The 12,072-nt window shown below is 37.5% G+C and overlaps 1 protein-coding gene across 2 annotated transcripts in view; it reads right to left on the reverse strand.

The window, feature by feature from the left end:
* Window positions 1-10,164, reverse strand: part of fhit (fragile histidine triad diadenosine triphosphatase) — a 413,370-nt gene extending 403,206 nt beyond the window's left edge. For both annotated transcript variants that reach the window (XM_051672680.1, XM_051672681.1), the window contains exon 1: window positions 10,106-10,164. The gene's annotated coding sequence lies outside the window, so the exon portion shown is untranslated. The remainder of the gene's footprint in view (window positions 1-10,105) is intronic.
* Window positions 10,165-12,072: the final 1,908 nt, after the last annotated feature.

Consider the following 12,072-nt stretch of genomic DNA (forward strand, 5'->3'; position numbering starts at 1 on the left):
TGGCAGTAAGTCTCAATAATTCGCTGCAACTACAACACTATGAGAACGTGCAAAATGATTGACAAGTCGATACCATCATTGTCCGTGGACACATTTTTGTTTGTTGTTTACAGAGTCTAGAGCTGTCACAGAGACATGTGAGATATCTTACAACACTTTCAGTAATATCTCTCAGGGAGTAGGATTTGTTTTTTTGTTTTTGTTTTTTGTGTACCTTTCCATGAAAAAAATCACTTACAGCACCTTTAAAGGGATAGTTCACCCAAAAATGAAAATGATCTGATAATTTACTCACCCTCATGCCATCTGAGATGTGTATGACTTTCCTTCTTCTGCAAAACACTTTTGAAGGTTTGTAGAGAAAGATCCAGGCTCATAAGGTCCTTGGAATGGGAGAGATATTTGTAGGTCCAAAAAGCACAGATAGTCAGCATAAAAGTAATCCATCCTGTCTCCAGCGGTGACATTAATGTCTTTTAAAGTGAATCGATCACTTTGTGTGCAAAAAAACTATATTTAAGCACTTTTTAACTATAAAAAAAATAGCTTCCAGTCAGCCATTGACGAATGGCCAAGTTTTCCCGTGATGTAAGCATGATGGCACGTAAACTGACGTGTGACAGGCACACAACCAATGAGTCGAAGGAACGTGCAAACATGCTTGCGTCACAGGAACACTTGGGTAAATTCAGCCATTCAACGCCTGAGTGGAAGCGATCTTTAATAGTTAAAAAGTATTTAAATATCATTCTTTTTCGCACACAAAGTGATTGATTCGCTTTAGAAGAAATTAATATCACTGCTGGAGATAGGATTGTTTACTCTGGATCTACAAATATCTAATCACCATCCTCTCCCATTCTAAGGACCTACTGAGACTGGATCTTTTTCTACAAATCTTCAAAAGTGTTTTGCTGAAGAAAGTAAGTTATACACATCTCAGATGGCATTTTTAACAGCATATTAAAAAAGCAAAAAGCTAAGTCAAAGAGGATTTTCAAGGATTTTTAGTCTTGGCGCTCCATCTAGTGGACAATATCAGTAATACATCCTTGATTTACCATGCATAAATTAGATTTTGGATTGTTGGACAATTAAAAAAGGAAAAACTGAACTTGAGGAAAAACAAACATATTTCATAGGGCTCTTCATTTGTTGGATTGCTGTTGCTATTTTTATTGCACAGATATTACATTACAAGAACAATAACTCAAATTCAGAGGATTTAATTGAATTTGTTAACTTAGTGGACAATCTAGTGGACAAAATCAGTAGTAGATCCTTCATCTGTCAATTACAGTTGAAATGAATAATATTTTTATTTGCTGTTGACAAGAGGAAATTGATTAAATTTAGCACATGTCCTCAGACTATCCTGGTGTGTATATGTTTTAAGTGTTGTCATGTTTGGGCCTTGTGCACACAAATAAAGGCATAGTAGTAGTTACAGTTCAAACCCAAATAATTAATTGGCTTATATCTTCAAAATAATTTGACAAATAAAAAAATAAAAAATAAAGTTTTTTTTTTGTTCAGGACAGTCCCTAGATGATACGTGCAAAATTGCAAAATTGCAAATAAATAAATAAATAAATAAATAAATAAATAATAAAGCCTAGGAGCTCACAAATGTATTTTTTTTTATTTATTTTTTTTTTTTCAGATAATCCAAAACGACGGAACATTTTTTTAAATCAAAAATCCGAAATCATTTTTTTAGGATGGTCGTTAGATGATGCATACAACATTTCGAGCAAATTGGACAAATGGCCTAGGAGGAGTTCACAAAAGTATGTTTTTCAGAAAATTCAAAATGGCAGAAAATGTTTCAGGGCAGAAATGGAATCGGAGATATACATTTTGTTTGTCTTGACACAAGGAATCAGAGGAAAAAATAATTTTAATTCTAGCCCTTCTGGCTGCAAAGATTTCAATAAAAATGTAAAGGTGCTTATTATAGCACCACCTAGAGTCGGATGGGGGTGTGTGTATGCACCTGAGTAGTTTGGGGGGGGGGGGGGGTTTGGGACTATCCTGTTAAATTATACTTTGGGACTATCCTGTCTCTAGGATTTACGGTTTGTGCTGCCCATATGCTTTTAGGGCAAAGGAATAATAATAATAATAATTATAGCTGCAGGCAGCAATTAATAGGGTTCAAGCTATTAGGATCCTTTAAGTACATATTCAACCAATATTAAGTATTAATTAGACAGTCCATTTGCACCAAAACAATGATAAAGTGCCTTAATTTTTCAGAAACATCATGTTAGGTAGCACAGATATATGGCATTTTTTACATTCATGACTGCTATAGTGCCACCAAGACACAAAGGTGTGACACTGTGTCCTCAGATTGACGTTCTACATAAATGTCCAAAATGTGGTGATAATATCTCATTCTGTTCAAGAGTTATAACCATTTAAGTAAATGTGGCCATGCCCACTTTGAACGTTTTGTGACGATGAATCAAAAGTTCAAATGTTTTTTGATAATTATTGATATTGGGACTCCAGAGAATCTCTCTTCGCTGGTTTGGTACTGATCGGGCGAACAGCCTAGGACTAGTTTGAAAAAGTAGGGTTTTTTTAAATAATCTTAAATATTTAACAAACTATTTGATTCACACCAATGCTTCTTGAGGCAGAGTTGTTCAGAATGAGATAAATCTATCATATGGTATGAATAACGTGTGCCTGACTGAAACACGGCGGTATATACAACGATTTACATGCATGAAAAACATGATAGCGCCTCCCGGGCCAAAAGACAAATAGGCCTATCACGTTTCATTCCGATCTGCCTTTCCAAACCCTATCTAATAGCTGCTAAAAGTTGACTGGTTGATGGCGGCCATGTTTTTCAAAATGTGAGACTGTCCTCATAGACCTTGATGGCACCTTAGACAAAGACACTGCATGCAAAATTTCAAGTTGATCGGATCAAGGGTTCCATAGTTAGAGCCTTTTTTAAATTTTTAATTATTATAGCAACACCAAGAGGCAGAGGCGCATATTTTTGCGTGTGTCCTCAGAATGACCCCATACATATGTGTCCCAAATTTGGTGATAATATCTCATTCCGTTCATGAGTTTTATCCATTTAGTAAAAGTGGCCATGGCCACTATGTAAGTTTTGGCTTACCGTTTGACGATTAATCGAAATTTCAAAATGTATTTGATAATTTTTCAAATTGGGACACTGCTGAATCTTTCTGCACTGGTTTGGTTCCGATAGTGCGAATGGCCTAGGACTAGTTTGTTTTAAAAAAAATTTCAAACAATCCAAAATAGCGGGAAAACGAAAGAGCAGAGCAAAAATCTGATGGTATTCCAAAAAATTTGCCATTACACAAGAAATCACAGGAAAAAGTATTTTGTTCCTAGGCCTTATGGTTCAAGAGTTATGGCCCAAAATATATATTTTTTTGTTTTGTTTACTGTAGCGCCCCCCTTTGGCCGATCAGGGCGAGTCCATGCGTATGGATAGCCAGCCACAGTACTACTATTCCCCAAAGTTTCAAGTCTCTAGGCCTGCATGATCAGATTTATGGCAGAATAATATTAATAATAATAATAATCCTTACAAATACAAATCAGTACAAACACAATAGGGTTCCAGCACATTCGGTGCTTGGACTCCAAATAAGAAAATCAGTACAAATACAATAGGGTTCCAGCACCTTTGGTTCATGGACCCCTAAAAACACATTATAATTGACGATAATGTGCAAAATGACAAAACAAGTATCAAATTTTAACAGATCAAACTATGTCAAAATATAGTTACTACTTATTATTATTTAAACATGTATCAAACAAACAATATTAAAGATTAATACTTAATATGTAAAATTAAACAACATGAAAACCTGAGCTCCTGAAACAATAGTATATAATTGACATACTGAAGTATTAACTACTTTTTAAAAGTTATTCGGTTGTGAATTCTTTATGGTTAGACAATTTAGAATATTTTGTTTCATGTAGAGTGTTTTTAAGGAAACAGCGTCTTCACAAGTTACACATTCTGACTAGCGAATAACTTAGTTCAAGTTTACTTGTTAATTCACTTCATTAAACTGAAATATTATGTTTATGTTGTGTATTTAGCTGATTAATCTTACATACTGTACGGTATAAAGGACGTGTTTAAGTAGGGTAAATAACTCTTTAGTAAAGTTCACTGTGCAGGTGGTTAGCTATTTCAGTTCAAGCAGGGAAATCCCCAACATCCTATGACTGGATTATTGGAATCAATTCTTTCTTGATTTGTTCTTTCTTTAAAAATAAATAAATAAATAAATAAAAAGTGTTTGTGCATTGTCATTATCTTGCAGTTTATTTTTTCTTGTCATATTTTCATCAACGGTATTTTTTCATTCAAACTTTTTGCGTCTTTTTCGCCTTGTCTTCATTATTGTGCAAAAACTGTCACAATATTGTGCATTTTCGGCAGTCATTTCGTTGACAAGATTAACACTGCCCCCAAAGTCAGCAGGCTAATAATGGATGGTGCAACAGAACATAACATTTTTAAATCAGATCTAGATAATGACAGTACCGACATGTTCTAACATGCTTTTATGTTATTATTGATTTTACATTTTTGGTGGTCTTATTCAAATTAATAGATGTATTTTGGAATCTCATTCCCTCTCTTTCTCTCTGTGTGTGTGGGATTTTAAAGTGTGCCTCACCATGAAAAGAAGCAAATGAAAGTAATGAATACAAACTGAAAATCACAGGGGCGGCACTGGTTACCTGGAACACGCATTCCCACTGGGATTAAATTATGGCGTCATAGCTAAGAAAAGTATCAGCGGTGGGGTTCTAAGACTAGTACAACACTAGACCAGTGAATGTCTTTTAAGTGGAGATTTGTTTTGACCTGTGTTCATATGTCTACTAAATGCCTAATTTTAAATGTCATGAATACAAGTTTAATAAAATGAATACTGATTTTATTATTGGTGGTTCATGCTATGGCAAACATCACTATTACTGGACAAACCCCTAACATTAAACTTCTGCATGTAACTCATTCTGCACAGTTTGTGCTAAGGACATGAATGATACAGTAAATCAGGGTGTGGAATGTTGCAAACACACAGACAACTTTAACAAACAGTTTTTTTATACTGTAGGTTGTGTCCAAAATGTCACATTTGCCACATGCCCAGAATTCATTGGCTAATCACAATTTTCAAATTTGTTGGCTAGTGACTATTTTCAGTGTACAGTACATTTCATCTTCTCACACATTTGCTCTGAATGGTGGTCAATGTTACTATTATTCTAAAATGTAAAAAAAAAAAAAAAAAAAAAAATTATAATAAAGAATGAGTAAGTGTTTCAAAAAAAATTTCCAGTAGTGTGTATATATATATACAGTGCATCCGGAAAGTATTCACAGCGCTTCACTTTTTCCATATTTTGTTATGTGACAGCCTTATTCCAAAATGGATTAAATTCATTATTTTCCTCAAAATTCTACAAACAATACCCCATAATGACAACGTGAAAGAAGTTTTTGAAATCTTTGCAAATTTATAAAAAATTAAAAACGAAAAAAAAGCACATGTACATAAGTATTCACAGCCTTTGCTTAATACTCTGTTGAGGCACCTCTGGCACCAATTACAGCCTCAAGTCTTTCCGAGTATGATGCTACAAGCTTGGCACACCTATTTTTGGACAGTTTCTCCCATTCTTCTTTGCAGGACCTCTCAAGCTCCATCAGGTTGGATGGGGAGCGTCGGTGCACAGCCATTTTCAGATCTCTCCAGAGATGTTCAATCGGGTTCAAGTCTGGGCTCTGGCTGGGCCACTCAAGGACATTCACAGAGTTGTCCCGGAGCCACTCCTTTGTTATCTTGGCTGTGTGCTTAGGGTCGTTGTCCTGTTGGAAGATGAACCTTCACCCCAGTCTGAGGTCCGGAGCGCTCTGGAGCAGGTTTTCATCAAGGATGTCTCTGTACATTGCTGCATTCATCTTTCCTGATTAGTCTCCCTGTTCCTGCCGCTGAAAAACATCCCCACAGCATGATGCTGCCACCACCATGTTTCACTGTAGGGATGGTATTGGCCAGGTGATGAGCGGTGCCTTGTTTACTCCAGACATGACGCTTGCCATTCAGGCCAAAGAGTTCAATCTTTGTTTCTCATGGTCTGAGAGTCCTTCAGGTGCCTTTTGGCAAACTCCAGGCAGGCTGTCATGTGCCTTTTACTGAGGAGTGGCTTCCGTCTGGCCACACTACCATACAGGCATGATTGGTGGAGTGCTGCAGAGATGGTTGTTCTTCAAAAGGTTCGCCTCTCTCCACAGAAAAATGCTGGAGCTCTGTCAGAGTGACCATCGGGTTCTTGGTCACCTCCCTGACTAAGGCCCTTCTCCCCCGATTACTCAGTTTGGCCAGGCAGCCAGCTTTAGGAAGAGTCCTAGTGGTCCCAAACTTCTTCCATTTACGGATGATGGAGACCACTGTGCTCATTGGGACCTTCAATGCTGCAGAAATTTTTCTGTACCCTTCCCCAGATCTGTGCCTCGATACAATCCTGTCTTGGAGGTCTACAGACAATTCCTTGGACTTCATGGCTTGGTTTGTGCTCTGACATGCACTGTTAACTGTGGGACCTTATATAGACAGGTGTGTGCCTTTCCAAATCATGTCCAATCAACTGAATTTACCACAGGTGGACTCCAATCAAGTTGTAGAAACATCCAAGGATGATCAGTGGAAACAGGATGCACCTAAGCTCAATTTTGAGTGTCATGGCAAAGGCTGTGAATACTTATGTACATGTGATTTTTATTTTTTTATTTATTTTTTTTAATAAATTTGCAAAGATTTCAAACAAACTTCTTTCACATTGTCATTATGGGGTATTGCTAGTTTTTGAGGAAAATAATGAATTTAATCCATTTTGGAATAAGGCTGCAACATAACAAAATGTGGAAAAAGTGAAGCGCTGTGAATACTTTCAAGATGCACTGTATATACACACACACACACACTGATCAGCCACAACATTAAAACAACCTGCCTAATATTGTGTAGGTCTCCCTCATGCCGCCAAAACAGCGCATTCTAAGATGGTATTCTTCTCACCACAATTGTACAGAGCGGTTATCTGAGTTACCGTAGACTTTGTCAGTTCAAACTAGTCTGGCCATTCTCTGTTGACCTCTCACATCAACAAGGCATTTCCATCCAAAGAACTGCTGCTTGCTGGATGTTTTTTTTTTTTTTTTTTTTGGCACCATTCGGAGTAAATTCTAGAGACTGTTGTTTGTGAAAATCCCAGGAGATCAGCAGTTACAGAAATACTCAAACCAGCCCATCTGGCACCAACAATCATGCCATGGTCCAAATCACTGAGATCAAATTTTTCCTGCTGCCACACGATTGGCTGATTAGATAATCGCATGGATGACTGTTGGTGCAAGACAGGCTGATTTGAGTATTTCTGTAACTGCCGATCTCCTGGGATTTTCATGCACAACAGTCTCTAGAATTTACTCAGAATGATGCCAAAACAAAAAACATCCAGCAAGCAGCAGTTCAATGCCTTGTTGATGAGAGAGGTGGTTTTAATGTTGTGGCTGATCGGGGGGTGTGTGTGTGTGTGTGTGTGTGTGTGTGTGTGTGTGTGTGTGTGTGTATATATATATATAGTATATATATATATATATATATATATATATATATATATATATATATATATATATATATATACACATACACTGTATATAAGTATACACACTGGCGGCCAAAAGTTTAGAATAATGTACAGATTTTGCGGAAGGAAATTGGTACTTTAATTCACCAAAGTGGCATTCAACTGATCACAAAGTATAGTCAGGACATTACTGATGTAAAAAACATAATTTTTGATCAAATCTAGACATCTATCTAGCCATTTCCAGCAGCCATCACTCCAATACCTTATCCTTGAGTAATCATGCTAAATTGCTAATTTGGTACTAGAAAATCACTTGCCATTATATCAAACACAGTTGAAAACTATTTGGTTTGTTAAATGAAGCTTAACGCGGTCTTTGTGTTTGTTTTTGAGTTGCCACAGTATGCAATAGACTGGCATGTGTTAAGGTCAATATTAGGTCAAAAATGGCAAAAAAGAAACAGCTTTCTCTAGAAACTCATCAGTCAATCATTGTTTTGAGGAATGAAGGCTATACAATGCTTGAAATTGCCAAAAAAACTGAAGATTTCATACAAAGGTGTACACTACAGTCTTCAAAGACAAAGGACAACTGGCTCTAACAAGGACAGAAAGAGATGTGGAAGGCCAGATGTACAACTAAACAAGAGGATAAGTACATCAGAGTCTCTAGTTTGGGAAATAGATGCCTCACGTGTCCTCAGCTGACAGATTCATTGAATTGTACCCACTCAACACCAGTTTCATTTACAACAGTAAAGAGAAGACTCATGGGTGCAGGCCTCATGGGAAGAATTGCAAAGAAAAAGCCACTTTTGAAACAGAAAAACAAAAAGAAAAGGTTAGAATGGGCAAAGAAACACAGACATTGGACAACAGATAATTGGAAAAGAGTGTTATGGATCTTAACCCCACTGAGCTTTTGTGGGATCAGCTAGACTGTAAGATGCGTGTGAAGTGCCCGACAAAACAGCCACATCTACGGCAAGTGCTAAAGGAAGTGTGGGGTGATATGTCACCTGAGTATCTGGACAAACTTACAGCTAGAATGACAAGGATCTGCAAAGCTGTCATTGCTGCATGTGAAGGAATGAGATGAGAACTCTCTGAAGTAGTTTAAGAAGTTCTGAAAATTTTTTCAAATTGTAATAGTAATTTTTCATGTTATTAATGTCCTGACTATACATTGTGATCAGCTGAATGCCACTTTGGTGAATAAAAGTACCAATTTCTTTCCAAAATCTGTACATTATTCCAAACTTTTGGCCGCCTATGCATGTGTGTGTGTGTATACATTCATACATATTATATATATATTTTATATATATATATATATATATATATATATATATATATATATATATTTAGCAGGGAAATAAATTTACAGTGCAAATTATGGTTACTCCAGGGATGATTGTGCATCAGATGCTGGAAATGTCCCACCCCTTACTGAAACGGAAAATATTATTGGTTAGCAAATATTCACTCATGTCTTAAATGAACGTTCTGATTGGTGGATCAGCTTAGTTGGACTGTCTATCTTGCCAGTGCCATCAGTTGTGCTCCCGCAGCTCCGTACGTGTTTAGAGAAAATCTCTGTACACTTTTTAAAATAAAATAAAAAACACAATTCACTCAACGGTGCTGTGGCTTCATGTTAGTAGATTGAAAAAGTTCCAGGTCAAAAGACTACCCGTTGTTCTGGCGCCATATGTATAATTACTTATTTCAGGTGGGCATACGCAAAATCCTAAGAAAGATAGGTGGGCATACGGTGTATGCCTGCGTATGCCCTAGACTACATTACTGTCCAGAAGCTGTTTCTCTGATTTTCTATAATTACCTCTACAAGGCACTGATCCCTCTTGTTTGAATGAACCTTGTGACGGCGCAAGCGCTTGTCTGCTTGTGTCTTTCAGTATGCATTTTAACATGAGCGGAAGAAGAAATAGTTCCCATACTGCACAAATATTTGCTAATATAGCCTAATCATTTTTATTTCACTTTGAAGCTTATGATTATTGTTCATGTTCATGGTAACCAAATAAAAATATCCCTAGTTTAAAAAACAAACATTTGAATTGATATTTTTGTGTGAGGATCGCCCTCACGAAAATTGAGAGTTCATGACAAATTTGCTGCAAACTTGCTGCAAATTCACCAATGATAATTTTCACATGCAAACAAGCTTTGCGGCAAACTTGCGGCAATTTGGCCATTGTTGCAGCAACAGTGGGCCCATTTACAGCTCCACACCTCTAACAAACCATTTTTCTAGAGCGCTCTACCAGTTCTCGTACTTGTTTTATCTGTAATCAACTTACTTACAAGCCCCCGAATAAAAAGCAGCAAGAGAGAGAAGAAAAATCAATGGACCTGGCTGATCTCATTGTCAAAGCAATGCAATAAATACACTTACCTTCACTCTGTGAACTTGTCTTTAGAGCGCAGCTCATGTAGTTAATGAGAGAAGAGAGCCTGAAACACACACAAATAAAACAACATGCTGTCATTACTGTTACACTTGGACAACTGTGTTCATTATTTACACATCATTAGGCCATTGTTGTAATCTAACATAACAAGTGTGCATCAGGTTAGCCAATGCTAATTGAGCCAGCTGGGAGATTTAGGGGGGCAAATGAATTTCTTTACTTAAAAAGTTTGCTGGGCGTTTGAAGTGTCAAAATTTTTCTGTGCATCTTAGTAATAAATCTTCAGTGAAATGGGTGCGACTATGGAAAAAGAAAGTTATGAATGGTCAAACTGAATTTTCTTACATGTGATGAAGAGAAAGACTATACATTTTAAAAGTGTTAACCTATTAGCTAATGTAGGAGTACATTAGCATATAAATTACCTCAAAACTAAGACATCTAAAAAAGCACAATACTCCAAATTTAGGGGGCCTGGGTAGTTCAGCGAGTATTGATGCTGACTACCACCCCTGGAGTCGCGAGTTCGAATCCAGGGCATGCTGAGTGACTCAGAAGCAAGGGGAAATTATTTAGGCATATGCAAATTTTTCTCAAAGTACGATACTGATTTCAAATCCATGCAGTCCAAATATTTTAACTGCACAAGTCGAGACTTTCAGAATGAAATCATTGTATTGTGTGCAGAGCAAATTCATAAGGACATATCAAATGCCGTACACGAGACCGGTTTTCTCACGGTTATCGCTGATGAAGCAAAGTCCTCAAAGACTGAACAACTTTCTGTTTGCATTAGATATACTGAGGGGTTTCATATTAAGGAGCGATTCATATGCTTTATAGACTATTCCGATTGCCGTGATGCTGCAGGGATTGTTCGTGGCATAAAGAAAGTTTTGCAATCGCGTGAGCTGCAGGACATTCCCATAACTGCTCAGTCATACAATGGAGCCTCGGTAATGTCGGGGCATTTGCGTGGAGTTCAGCAACGAATCAGAGAGGAGTACCCGTTTGCGGTGTATGTGCATTGCATGGCTCATAAACTTAATCTTTGACTGGTTGAATAGTGCACAGTGAACAGAGACATTAAAACTTCTTTAAATGTGATTGACAAACTGTACTCTATGTTTGCTGAGTCAAGCAACCATCACAGGTTTGTAATAATGCAGAAAGCATTGGCTCTTAAGTCAAAGGAGATTGCACAGCCAAGTGAAACGCGTTGGGCTTGCAAATATTGGTGTGTCTATGCTGTCAAATCACAGTATGCTGCCATCATTCGCTGTTTGAAAGAAATGGAAGAAGAGGTGGAAAAGTGGTCTGTGGATGCAAGTGGACTGTATCACCACAGGACAAACCTGTGTTTTATTACTTGCATTATTGTTTTCGAGGACATTCTCAGAGTTGTGCACGCAACTCATAAGAGGTTGCAGAGCACAAGTATAACCATGGCTGATGCGGTCAACAAATCCAGTGATGCAGAGAATATGAGTCTAGGGATGCAATGTGGATGCAGGTGAAAGCGTTTTGCGAAGATGTTGCTATTTCAGCTTGTGCAGATTCAGAGAGTGAGCCTCCAACCGTTTTAAAACGTAAAAGAACCTCAAGACCATCTCTCCTGCTTTCTCAGTACACAGTATCAACCACACTCAGAAGTAGTAAGAGAAGTATGTGTAGTATGCCATTGTGAACACATCTTTGATGACATATGTGACTGTGACTTTGTGCAGGAGCACAACCTGTACTTTCAAACCTGTATGCACTGCTTCAAGGCAGGCACCGATCGGTATGCACAGCACTGCATTAAGTCGAACACACCTATTGTTTTCACATATCTTCTTTTTTCCCTATCCTCACTACAACGCGAAGATGGCCTTTTCGAATCTATCCACTTGGGAGAGCGTTTTCGAAACACTCAGTTTTCACTGTCAAAAACACCATCTCAGTGTGGACG

The sequence above is a fragment of the Myxocyprinus asiaticus genome, chromosome 35 (assembly GCF_019703515.2).
Source record: "Myxocyprinus asiaticus isolate MX2 ecotype Aquarium Trade chromosome 35, UBuf_Myxa_2, whole genome shotgun sequence".
In the NCBI taxonomy this organism is placed as follows: Eukaryota; Metazoa; Chordata; class Actinopteri; order Cypriniformes; family Catostomidae; genus Myxocyprinus; species Myxocyprinus asiaticus.